Consider the following 12,391-nt stretch of genomic DNA (forward strand, 5'->3'; position numbering starts at 1 on the left):
TCTTCTTGGCAGAATTGGTAGAGGTCATTTAAATTGAACCATTGCCTGGCATGGACCCAGATTTTAAGCACAATCTACAAATTTTCAATAAAGCTTTGTGTTCACATGGTCCCATCAGTTTCCAGGTGTGCTCCAGATAGAAATCGGGAAGCAAACGGCATCCAAAGCTTCAAAAAGGGGCGGAGCTGAAGGTGGCAGTGACCTCGTCACCGGTGACACCTATTCAGAGGATGGAATATTTTGCTGCCTGTTTGATCAGGTACAGATCTGCATCAGCGTTTGGTACAATCCTAATCTTAAACTTGCAGCAGGTGTCTTGGAGCCTTGCAGAAGGCACAGTTATGTTCCAGGGAGCTTCTTGATGACCTGGTTGGGTTCTCAACATCTATCAACGTTGAAATTTTGAAGTCCAAAATTTTGTTCCGGAGCACGACATCGCTGACAGTAGGTTCCCCCCTAAAAATCAGTTTCCCTGCCTTCACTGCGCATGTCATTTTTAAGCATCAGCAGTAATTAACCAATTATCGCCTCGTCTCTGCTTAGAACTGACCTTAGAATGATTTAAGAGGTTTTACTTTGTCATCTGATGGTTAATCATCACATTATTCCCTTTGATCGTTTTGGGTGTAGAGAGTCAGACTCATAAGTGCTGCTGTGGCGCTCTGATTGTGCCCCCTTCTTTTATTATGAAATAATGCTGAATTTATGTGGAAATGATTGGTGTACAAACGCTTCAGATTACTGTCGCTGAGATAGATGAAGACTGGAGTGCAGTTTGAAGCAGAAACGTGGAGATAATCGGTGAATTGCTGCTGACGCTCCGAAGTGCCGCATGCGCAGTGAAGGCAGGGGGAACAGTTTTAGGAGGGACTGTCCGGTCTGCGACACTGGGGCAAAGTGGTTACACATCCAACTAACTTGTACTTGCATACAGTTGTTTGAACTGATGATCTTGGAATCTGCAGTTGTCTAGAAATGGTGTCAACAGATCTTCCCAACTATTTTCCTTTTTAGACCTCACAGGTCTTTGGGCTGTCCTGCTGTTCTGAGTAGTGCACATTGGTCAGTGAGTGCTGTCAAACACATCCTTTCTATGCTGGCAGAGAGAAACTACCAGTTGTAGTCAATTATGATTACTAAGGAGGCGTTAATGGGCCTTGTCACATTTAGACATTGTAGAACCTTCTGTACCACTTATTAAAAGATTAAATTGAATTTATGTGTGTATTTGAGCTTGTATGGATAATTTTGACCCTGTGTAGATTCGAGAAAATCCAAAATTTAGTTTGTGTACCCAATTCTTGTTTTATTATTTTTTCTCTCTTTTTTTAAAGTCATTGATGTATGCTGTACAGTCATTCCACCCTGGCAAAAGAACCATTCAGACACATTAAAATCCCAAACTTACTATGATATTCATGCCTATGATGAGTGCATGTAAACTTCCAACCACACGTTTGTGTTTGGACAGTAATGCAATTTTTGTTAATTTTTTTTGCCTCTGTACAACTCCACAATGACTTTTGAATGACACAATCAAGATGTGCTTTTAGTGTTGACTTTCAGCTTTATTTCAGGGGGCAGGATGTTAATAAAATATCACATTGACCATTGAGAAAGTACAGCATTTTTATACATATGTCCCATCTCCATTTTCAGTGGCCATTAGTAATAGGACCACTGACAAGCAGTTTCATTACATGGTGCCCTCATTATTCCATGGCAAATTAAGTGGATAAAAGGTTTCAAGTTGATTCCAAATATTGAATTTCCATTTGGTAGCTGTTCATTGGATCACTCGATACGATGTCCAAAGAGGTGCTGATGCAAATAAAGAAGGCCATAAAACTGGGCTGAAAATTTTTTTTTTTTTTTTTTTTTTCTTCAATCTTACAGCTAGTATAAACTTTAGTTTGGGCTTATACAGGAGTGGAATGTGGAAACGATTAACTCATACAGTCCTCAGTGTTGTGTGGTGGGAGGGGTGTGATTAAGGCCTTGGCTCTTGGGAAGAAGGTGTTCGTCAAATTGTTGATCCATGTCTTCAGCAGACAGGTGCTGACCTGAGTGGGTGGGGTCCCTGATGATATTGCTAGCCCTCCTTTGTAGGCGGCCAGCATAAACTTTGTCCAAATCTGAGAGCTTGGTACGCACCATCCTTTTTCCATTTTTAGTTATATGTGCCAAGTCTCAGTTCTCTGCTGTGCTGCTGGACTACCACACCGTCGTACTGTAGCAGAGGATGCTCTGTTGTGCTCCTGTAGAAATTCTCCTCTCCATTGATATATGTGTGTGGGGGGGGGGTGTCGTTTTCCTGGTTCTCCTGAAGTCGACAACAATCTCCTTTATTTAGGTTGTGTTCAAGACAAGGTTGCTGTCTGAACACCACTGTGTCAGGTGTTGCATCTCTTCTCTGCTCTGTCGTGGGTCTCATCATCTCTTATCAGACCCACTATAGTGGTGTCATCTGCAAATTTAACTAGTGTTGGAGGGGTGGATGGGCACGCAGTGGTGAGTGAAGAGGGCTGGGCTGAGGACACAGCCCTGTGGTGCTCCTGTGTTCAGGGTGAGAGTCGACAATGTAGTTTCCCACCCTGACGTTTTGTAGTCTGTTGTCAGAAAGTCCACAAGCTGTGAGCAGGTTGTTGAGCTTGTGACCAGTCTGTGGGGGATTATTTTTTTGAAGGCGGAGCGGAAGTTGACGAATAACGTCCTAGCATGTGTGTTGGGATGATTCAACACATACTGTCACAGCAGCTGAAGAATTCCTCAAGGCAAAGAAATGGAATGTTCATTGGCCAAATTAGTCAACTGATCTCAACCACATACACTGTGGTTCCCAACACCACCTCCCTCCCTATTTCTATCCAAGAATCAGCCACAGGCCACTCCTTTCCAAGTACAGGACCAACAGACTGAAAAACTCCTTTGTCCCTCAGGCCATCAGACTGTACAACTCCTCACTCAAGGGAGAGGAGGAGTAACAGGAAGACAGAGGTCAGGAATGAGAGGAACAGCAGTAGCCAGTAAACCCGTATTGATCAGCATATCTGGTATTTATACTCTGTATTTATATTACAAACTTTTACTTTTTTACTTTTGCTACTTTGTGCTTCTTCCCCTTTGTGCTGGTATACAATGCAGCTGGAACCTCAACTTCCCTGAGGGAGCCTTCCTAAGGGATCAATAAAGTTCTATCTAATCTAAGAAAGGCTGAGCCCTCCCCCAGCCCATACAAATCTCTAAATATGCGAGCACACCCTGTAGGAGTATACAGACCCTTACCAAAAAGTAGTATATGCAAGTATGTTTCAAGTATACTTCTAGTTTACTTTTTATATACTTATAAGTACTATTTTTTGGTAAGGGGAGGCAAACCTAACTTCCAAATGCTTATGGAATTGACTGTACCTTTCTTTATGACAAATGGAAGAGGCTTTTGTTGCATTCCAAACACTCTTAATTTTCTTCTTGGCATGGTGTTTAACATTTATCATATCTTCAAAAATGCGTTTTCACCCTCCAAAATCTATTGGAGACAGAGCGTCCAAGTTTGCAATAGGAATTATAAAAGGGAAGTTCTAAAGGGAGAACATTATTTTTACAAAGACGAAGTCTTTGACGTACAAGTGTTGCTCAAGGCTACAGCACTCTCTCTCTCTGTGTTCATCACAGATAGGAAATGACAACTGTGAGGCTGTTCTTACTGAAGCATGACTGTTACACAAAGCATCTGCCCATCAGTTGCTCTGCCTTTCTTTGTCTCGCAGCACTATGAGAGGGATGACCGCTATACAGTATCTGTGCAGGTCATGATCCTATGAGTCATAGATATCACTCAGTATGTACAGTGAAATAATAATGCTGAGAGAATGAGGGAAATCTGTAATAGTTTATAGCGACAGATCCAATCGACTTGGTTTTCATAGTGATATCTGAAGGTCAGGTCTGGGAGCATTCACTGATGTGAGCATCTCCGTCCACAACACAACAGAACTGTCCTAGTTAGTAACCACTCAGACAGGTAACTGGTCCATCCCCACCTCTCAAAATTTGCCATCTATTTGCTGTACCCAGATGAAACATGGGTGTCCCCTTGTGTGTCTTCCACTTTGATGGGGTCCTCAATGAGGCACCTGCATGCTGGATCATGTTCAGAAAAATTTGCTACATGACACGGTGGCTAATTTACTTCATCTTCAAAGCAGGCAAAATGGCGTTGATCCAATATTGATCTTTATGTCGAAGTCTGACATTGAATCAGAAAATATGTTGGATTTGAAAACTGGATGAACTTATATCGGATATTCAACTTATAACAAATGTTAAAATCAATAGGTAGCATATTTGCCACTTTGCACAAGTACATAAATACATTTCCAATGATTTTGTGAAAGAAATTCAAAATGGATCAAAATACATGTGAGGATGTCAGTAAAGACACCCCGTTTACACTGAGTCCACGACCGAGTTGTGAACGTGGACCACCCACCACCACCACCGGAGGCACAGGGAACACCCCAGCACACAAAGGGAAGCGCTCAGTGTGCCAGCAGCATCCCACAGGGAGACACCCCAGCACCACACCACACAGATCACAACCACACAGGGGAGGAGTGAGCTGCGGGGGAGATGACAGCAGAGGAGCACCCAATCCTCAAGCCTGGGCAGGGACCACCCCAGACCAGGTGCAGAACCAACACATCCAGAGCTGGGCTACAGGCAATAGACCTCCACTCGAGACTCCCCCAACAATGCCAGCAGGACCACACCCTGCCCCAGACCCCACCCACACATCAAATCAATCCCTAGGTCAGGAGACCACCCAAACGAGCAGGACAGCATCCTGCAGCCAATACCACGGCCCCATCATCAGTCCACTCCCCCCAATGCCATCATAAGCACCCCACTGCAACACCCCAACCAGCCACAGTGCCCTGGTTCCCACAGGTTCCAGGGTAGGGCCACAAGACTACAAAAGGACAGGAACCCACAACCCACCACCAGACCCAAGGGAGGCGCCAGGGCAACCAGAAGACTGAGATGCAGCAGACAGTCCCGGAGGAGCATTGGAAGCGGAGGCTGAGTCAGTTGAATACAGTATCTCTGCAGTCCCGATCAGAATTAATAGCTTCCCTGAATTTGAAGTGCAGAAATTACTCACTCACTCATTTTCAACCGCTTATCCAGGATCAGGTCCAGGGAGCAACAGCTCCAGCAGGGGACCCCAAACTTCCCTTTCTCAGGCCACATTAACCACCTCTGACTGGGGGATACTGAGGCATTCCCAGGCCAGTCCACCTAATCCTGGGTCTTCCCTGGGGTCTTGTCCCAGCTGGACGAGCCCTATGGAGGCATCTTTACCAGATGCCCGAACCACCTCAGCCTGCTCCTTTCAAAGCGAAGGAACAGCTCCTCTTAGATACTGAGCTTCTCACCTTATCTCGACACCAGCCACCCTCCTGAGGAAACCCATTTCGGCTGCTTGTACTTGTGATCTAGTTCTTTCGGACATGACCCAACCCTCACGACCATGAGAGTAGGAATGAAGATTGAGCAGTAGATTGAGAGCTTCGTCTTTTGCCTCATCTCCCTTTTTGTCACAACAGTACGGTAGAGGCTCCTGCTGTGCCGATTCTCCAGCCAATCTCATGCTTCACTGTCATTCCAAGGTACTAGAACTCCTATACTTGACAAGCAAGACCTCATAACAATTAAGGGGGGGGGGGGGGGGGGGGGGGGGAGTCGCTGTTAAGCACAAATTGGAAAAAAGTGATTTTACTTTAATATATATATTTTTTATGTTAAATGATGGCAGTTATGTTTACATAGGACCTATTTCTATTATGATTTATTCATGGTCTCTGTAGACACCATGTTTAATTTGTAGTCCACTACATATAGGACTGCAATTTCCTTGGTGCTTAGTTGCACAAGTTCTCCTGACAGATACAAGTGTTTCTCATATAGATTAATCAACAGATGTTCAACCAGATCTTTGTATTGCTGCACTCACTTGTTGCTTGCTTATCCCCGAAGGTCTCTGACTGAATCCTTGCATTATTAAATGAAATTAAATTTTTAACAGATTTGAGTGTGCTGATGCCATCTTTTCTGATTAATTAATCTAAATTAATGGCATATCATTTATTTGGGGGGCTTCAAATGTTATATATCGAGTCACATAAAGTGGGAAAATGCTTGAAAAACCAAGACCAGTTAGCAATAACCTTCATGCATTAAAAGCAATTGCAGAAATATTGCATAAAAATAGACTGTGTAACCTATGAACTTTGTAAAAATTTCACTTTATGAACACATTCAGCATGACTTATTGTGTGATTCTTCACTTTGCATATCAGGGATCAGCGTTTTTTTTTTTTTTTTTTTGTATGATTCTGGAATACAGTAGTAATTCTCAACCACTGGGGTATGGATTATAAAGCATTGCGTATGTGTTATCTTCACACAGACTTCATTGTCTAGGTAAATCCATAATATGCAAAGTCACCTCACTAAGACTTGGACAAGTTCAGTGTTGGGCAAGTTTCTATTCTATTTGTGGCCACCAGTGTTCACTATATGTGTACTCTATACCTTGACACTTCACCAAGACCTTGAACACATTTGACATTGGGTGCATTTTAATTCAAATTGTGGGCACCAGCAGGTCAAGTCTTTGTAACTTTGTGCATGTTTTATCTTGACAAAGACTTGGTATATCAAAGTGAAACTTGGTACACAAAATCACCTGCGCTACCCCGTAGACACTGACTACATTTACATGCAGCCAATAACCCTTTCATAACCACAATATTAGCAATAACCTGGTTGCGCATGGCCATGTAAACACCCGTAAAAACCCGAATATGCTCATATTCGTTTTTTAAAAACCGAATATGACCCCTGGGTTACTCTTTTTCTAACTTGAATATCAGGTCATATAAACGCGCATCGGGATATCCCTATAGAAAGGAAGATTTTGTGTTCTGCGCATGTCCTGTCCACAAGGAATCTTGGTCTTTTGAGTACGGTAACTACTTGTATGCGGCGCGCGCAACCCATCGGACACCACAAGCAGTGGTAAACAAGCATGGGGAAATCCAGACGTGACAGCACAGCACCACACTTTTGGAGCGAGGAGGAAACCGAGTACTTTATTAGTATCGTGAAAGGCATGAATATAATGTCTTTTATTGACAGTAGAAAGTACCGAGATAGCGACATTTAGAAGAATGTGGCCGAAAAGTTACGTGAAGCAGGATTTGCACAGACGCCAGACCAAATCAAGCGCCGGTGGAAGACATGCGTCGCTGTTTAGATGGGGATATTCCAAATGATACCAATGACCATGTATACAGGGGTAATTCTGTCTGCTTAAGCATGTAAACGGGTTGTTCCTAATGATTCAGAAACCGTAATATTGACCCTATCCCGAATATTAAGGGCATGTAAATGTAGCCAATTCCAATGCTGTGTTGCATTTCAATTCTGATGGTGGTCATTAGGGTTCCAAGTCTCTAGTGTACATGAAAATGCTGCAAAGATTCATGGATTGTGATTAAACTTGCTGGTGTGTTGCCTGCTCGCTCAATAGCAGAGTCCAAGATGGATGAGTGCATCCAGTTGTCTGTGACAAACAGAATACAACTGCCTCTCACAAAATTGTTTGTACCTGCTTGTAGCCTCAGTTCATCCATCTTGTTGGAAAGGGATCTGGCATTGTGAGAAAAAGAAGTGATGGTCTTTGTGGCTGTCTCCTTAGCCTCGCTAGTGCACCAGCTCTACAGCAAAAACAACGTTTTGTCTCCGACCCATAGGGATTGTGTGTGTTAAGAAACTCGCTTGTTACATGCTGTTCAAAACAAACTCCTATTTTAAGGAGGTCAGAGCAACTATATGTGTTGGTTCATCCACAAAATGAGTAAGTATTGAACAAGCAGCAATGCACATAGGATCAAACATTCAAAACACCAACCAGGAAAGCCTAGAGCCGCTGCAACTGTGGCTACGTTTACATGCCATTAATATTCGGGATAAGGTCAATATTCCGGTTTCTGACTCATTAGCGTTGTGTATCTTGTTGATTAAATTATACGTGAACTGAGTTTGGATTCCGGAGTATGACTTTATTTGAACATCATCGCAGCATTACAGATATACAGCCTGACTGTAACTGAACTGACAACCAAAACCGTATTAGAACGGTGTCCTTATGCGCATGCGCACTCTAGTGTTCACTTGTAAACAGGTACGTGGGGAAATACATACGATGTAAACTGGTCCACAACAATACATAAATGTTCTACATCCCCTTTCTTTAGCTTAAGGCTGTGTGAACAGAAAATAACCTCAGCAGTATAATGCACAAACAAATGACTCAATTCTATGTCAAAATTTAACCATTAATAATGCCATTAACCCCTTTGAAAATTAACCATTAATAATGCCATTCTCATTTCAAACCTTTACCTGTCTTACTGGTACTAATATCATAGCATTTTATTTTGTCAACATCAAACATTCTCAAATCATTAAATTGCATACTGTGTACATCTTTTTTTTTTCTTTCTTTCTTTCTTCCAGACCATCTCAAGTCACAGTGTTCATTCTTTTAAACAGTCCCTGTCCTAGTGTCTATACTTGGGACATGCTCAGAACACAGAATAATGTTCCTTTCTATGGGGATATCCCGATGCGCATTTATATGACCTAATATTCGGGTTAGAAAAGGAGTAACCTAGGGGTCATATTCGGGTTTTTAAAAAACGGAATATGAGCATATTCAGGTTTTTGCGGGTGTTTACATGGCCGTGTGCAACCGGGTTATTGCTAATATTCCGGTTATGAAAGGGTTATTGGCTGCATGTAAACATAGTCTGTGTGCGCTGCCGTATTACCACTCTTTTGCCACACTGCAATATGAATGCTTTACCTGTTCTACACGTTATTCTTTGTCTCTGAACCTTGATACGGATTGCTCTCCCTTGTGCCTCCTCTTCATATGGATTTACACCAAAATTAATGGAGTTGTGTTGCACCCACCAATCATACATGTAAAGTTACACGGACTGATCATAAATGATACAGATTTCCAACTATTTATACAAGGATGAGTGCACAAACATGTAAGAACAGGAGGCAGAACATCTGCAAACTTTTAATAGACACTGCTGTGACTACTCCAATTCATGAATTGGACTGCATGCAGCCCTGAAGTCATGGCAATAGAAGTTGGAAATGCTCTATGATCACGTGGTGCACACAGACTTCAGATAGGTCCAGTAAATGCATGGCAGACAATTTGAATCCTGAAATAATACACAGAGACAGAAATGTGATTTTTAGTGTTTAGTGGTCAATGTTTGCATTTATTTAAAATATTTATATGGTCCACCAATGGATGGCGCTACATTAGTGTTTTTTTTTTTTTTTTAAGGTAAAATAAGCTCTTTAGATAGTGTGAATGCCTTGAGTTATCTGGCCTGTTAACATTTTCTGTTCACATTACCTTGGATAAGAACATGTTATTGTTGTTTCTTACTTTGAATTCTTTTTTGTGATGTTGTTAAGCTTGGTCCATAGTTCAACAGCATAGTTCAACAACTTAATAGTTGATATATTTATAGGGCAGGAAAGTTTCTACTATTTCTTTAATTCATTGTGTGAGTCATTTATGGTAACCCAACAACAACCCAAATATTCTTCATGTTCTTGTTCTCTGAGCTGCTCCTGAATGAGCGGGCTCACTGGTGTGGATCCACCACAGATCCGCATTGGGATTTGGCACAAGTATCACACCAGATGCCCTTCCTGGGGCAACTCCAGTTTTACCTGAAGAAACACACACAACCGCTAGTCTTCCAAAGAGGTCTCCCATCCAAGTACTAACCAGAACCCACTCTGCTTAGTTTCTGAGATCTGACAGGCTCATGCTTATTACATAGAGCAGACTCCAGGTATTCTTAATACTTAATGATAAACGACATTTGACTTGCAGAAAGGACTGGGTGAATGTGAGGTATCATTCTAAAGCACACTGAGCATTTATTTACACATAATTAATTAATTAGCTGTCTAAATGAGAGCTTGCCAAGCAGTACTTATTGTATGTGTCCTTCCCTCTGTGTTGACCTTAAATATATGTTCAGTCCCAGCTGGTTCAGTTTGACGACAATTGTGTTGAATGATGAGCTGGTCATTGACTTCAGCTCAGCATTCAACACAATCTTCCCCCAACAGCTGATCCTCAAACTGAACCACCTGGGACTGAACACCTCACTGTGCAACTAGTTGCTGGACTTCCTGACAGGGAGACCACAGGCAGTGCAGGTTGGCAGCAAGACATCCAGCATCACCACCTTGAACATGGGATCCTTCAGGGATGTGTGCTGAGCCCTCTCCTCTTCATTCTGCTGACCCATGACTGCACAGCACCAACCTCTTCATCAAGTCCGTGGATGACATAACCCTGGTGGGTCTCATCAGCAGCAAAGATGAGACCAACTACAGGAACGAGGTGAACCGCTTAACCTCATGGTGTGAGCACAACAATCTCTCCTTGAATGTATAGAAAACAAAAGAGATTGCTGTGGACTGAAGGAGAGCATACATCCAACACCCCCCATGACCATCAATGGTGCTGCTGTGGAGAGGATGTGCAGCACCAGGTTCCAGGGTGTGCACTTCACAGAGGATCTCTCCTGAACCACTAACACTACATAACTGGCCAAGAAAGCTCACCAACACCCTACTTACTCTGCAAAGAAAGAAGAGCTGGCACCCCCTCCCCCCATGTGCACCTTCTATACACCTTATTGAGGAAGTCAGGGTGGGCAGCTCCATTTTGTCAAGCAACTTCCGGTTTGCCACTGCATCTGATGATTAGCTACGTGGGAACACAGTACGCTACAACTGTCCAGACATGAGCAGCATTAATTATTCAGTTCATGGGTGCCACAACAACTCTAAGAAGAGGAAACTATTGTTTTCAGAATGATGTTTTGAACATGGAAAAGAGAGATCTGAGTGCTGTGGACCAGCATTTAACTTGTTCCCTCCTCCATTGAAAGACGAGGATCTCCGGTGCTATTTAAAGGTGCTGAATTTGAAAAATCCACCCAAACGTCCTGATGTCTGTTCTTTTTATTTTATGGCGAAAAAACCCACACCACTGGATCTTTACCCAGAGAAATGGTTGGACTACAATGCTCCATTGAAGAAGTTTGGTCCCACCGCCATCCCGGCCACAAAGGTCCTACAGTCACAAGAGCAGCTGAGAAGATCATAGGTACCTCTCCCCCCCAGGACATATATAGCACCCGCCTCACCTGCAAGGCCATTGCATCGCGGGAGATCCCAACCACACATTAAACTGCCTCTTCAGCCTGCTACCATCAGAGAGGAGACTCTGGAGTCTCCGGGCCAGGACCAGCCCACTGAGGGACAGTTGCACTCACCAAGCTGTCAGAGCACTCAACTCCCTCCCTGCTCTTCCCCCATTTCCCCTGCTGCTCCCCTCACACACAATCTCTGGATGCTGACCCCCCCCCAGACACTGACTTCTTATTCCTGACACCCACCTCACAAACACTGAATATATCTCCAAGGACTGCTTATACCTTCCGTGCACTTTAAATTAGTTTGAATAAGGTGGCCAACATTGAATCACTGCTCAGTTTGCACAAGACGTACTGCTTCCGCCAGGTACCCCACATTCTACTGTCTACTGTATCTACTCACTCACTCATCTTTAACTGCTTACTTCAATTAAGGGTCATGGGGGTGGAGCCTATCCTGGCAGTCATAGATAGCGAGGCAGGACACCAGTCTGTCGCAAGGCCACACAGTGACAAACACATTCACACCCGCACGCACACCTACGGACAATTTAAAGTTTTCAGTCCACTTAACCTGCGTGTCTTTGGATGTGGGAGGAAGCCGGAGCACCCGGAGAGAACCCACACAAACACGGGGAGAACACACAAACTCCACACAGAAAGGTCACAGGTGGGAATCGAACCCATGACCTTCTTGCTGTGAGGCAACAGTGCTAACCACTAAGCCACTGTGCTGTACGGTATTTATATATTTTATATTCTTACTGTTGCGATAGCTCTTGCACACAAGAAATGTCTTTTTTTTCCCCTCTGTGTTGTTTGGGAGACTGAGAGTAATGAAATTTCACTTCTCTGTATGTCTGTGTATGTATTGCAGAATTGACAAATAAAGTTGACTTGACTTATATCTGGTCTGCTCTGCTGCATGGGGATTCTCCAGTCCCTCAGAGAAAGAACTATGAATGCACAGTTTCCTCACTGACAAGAATAGAAGAAAAATGGTCGGCTCAGGTTAGCAGGATGAGTCTTACTATCAGTCCAGATGACCAAAA

Source organism: Thalassophryne amazonica, chromosome 12, assembly GCF_902500255.1.
Source record: "Thalassophryne amazonica chromosome 12, fThaAma1.1, whole genome shotgun sequence".
Lineage (NCBI taxonomy): Eukaryota > Metazoa > Chordata > Actinopteri > Batrachoidiformes > Batrachoididae > Thalassophryne > Thalassophryne amazonica.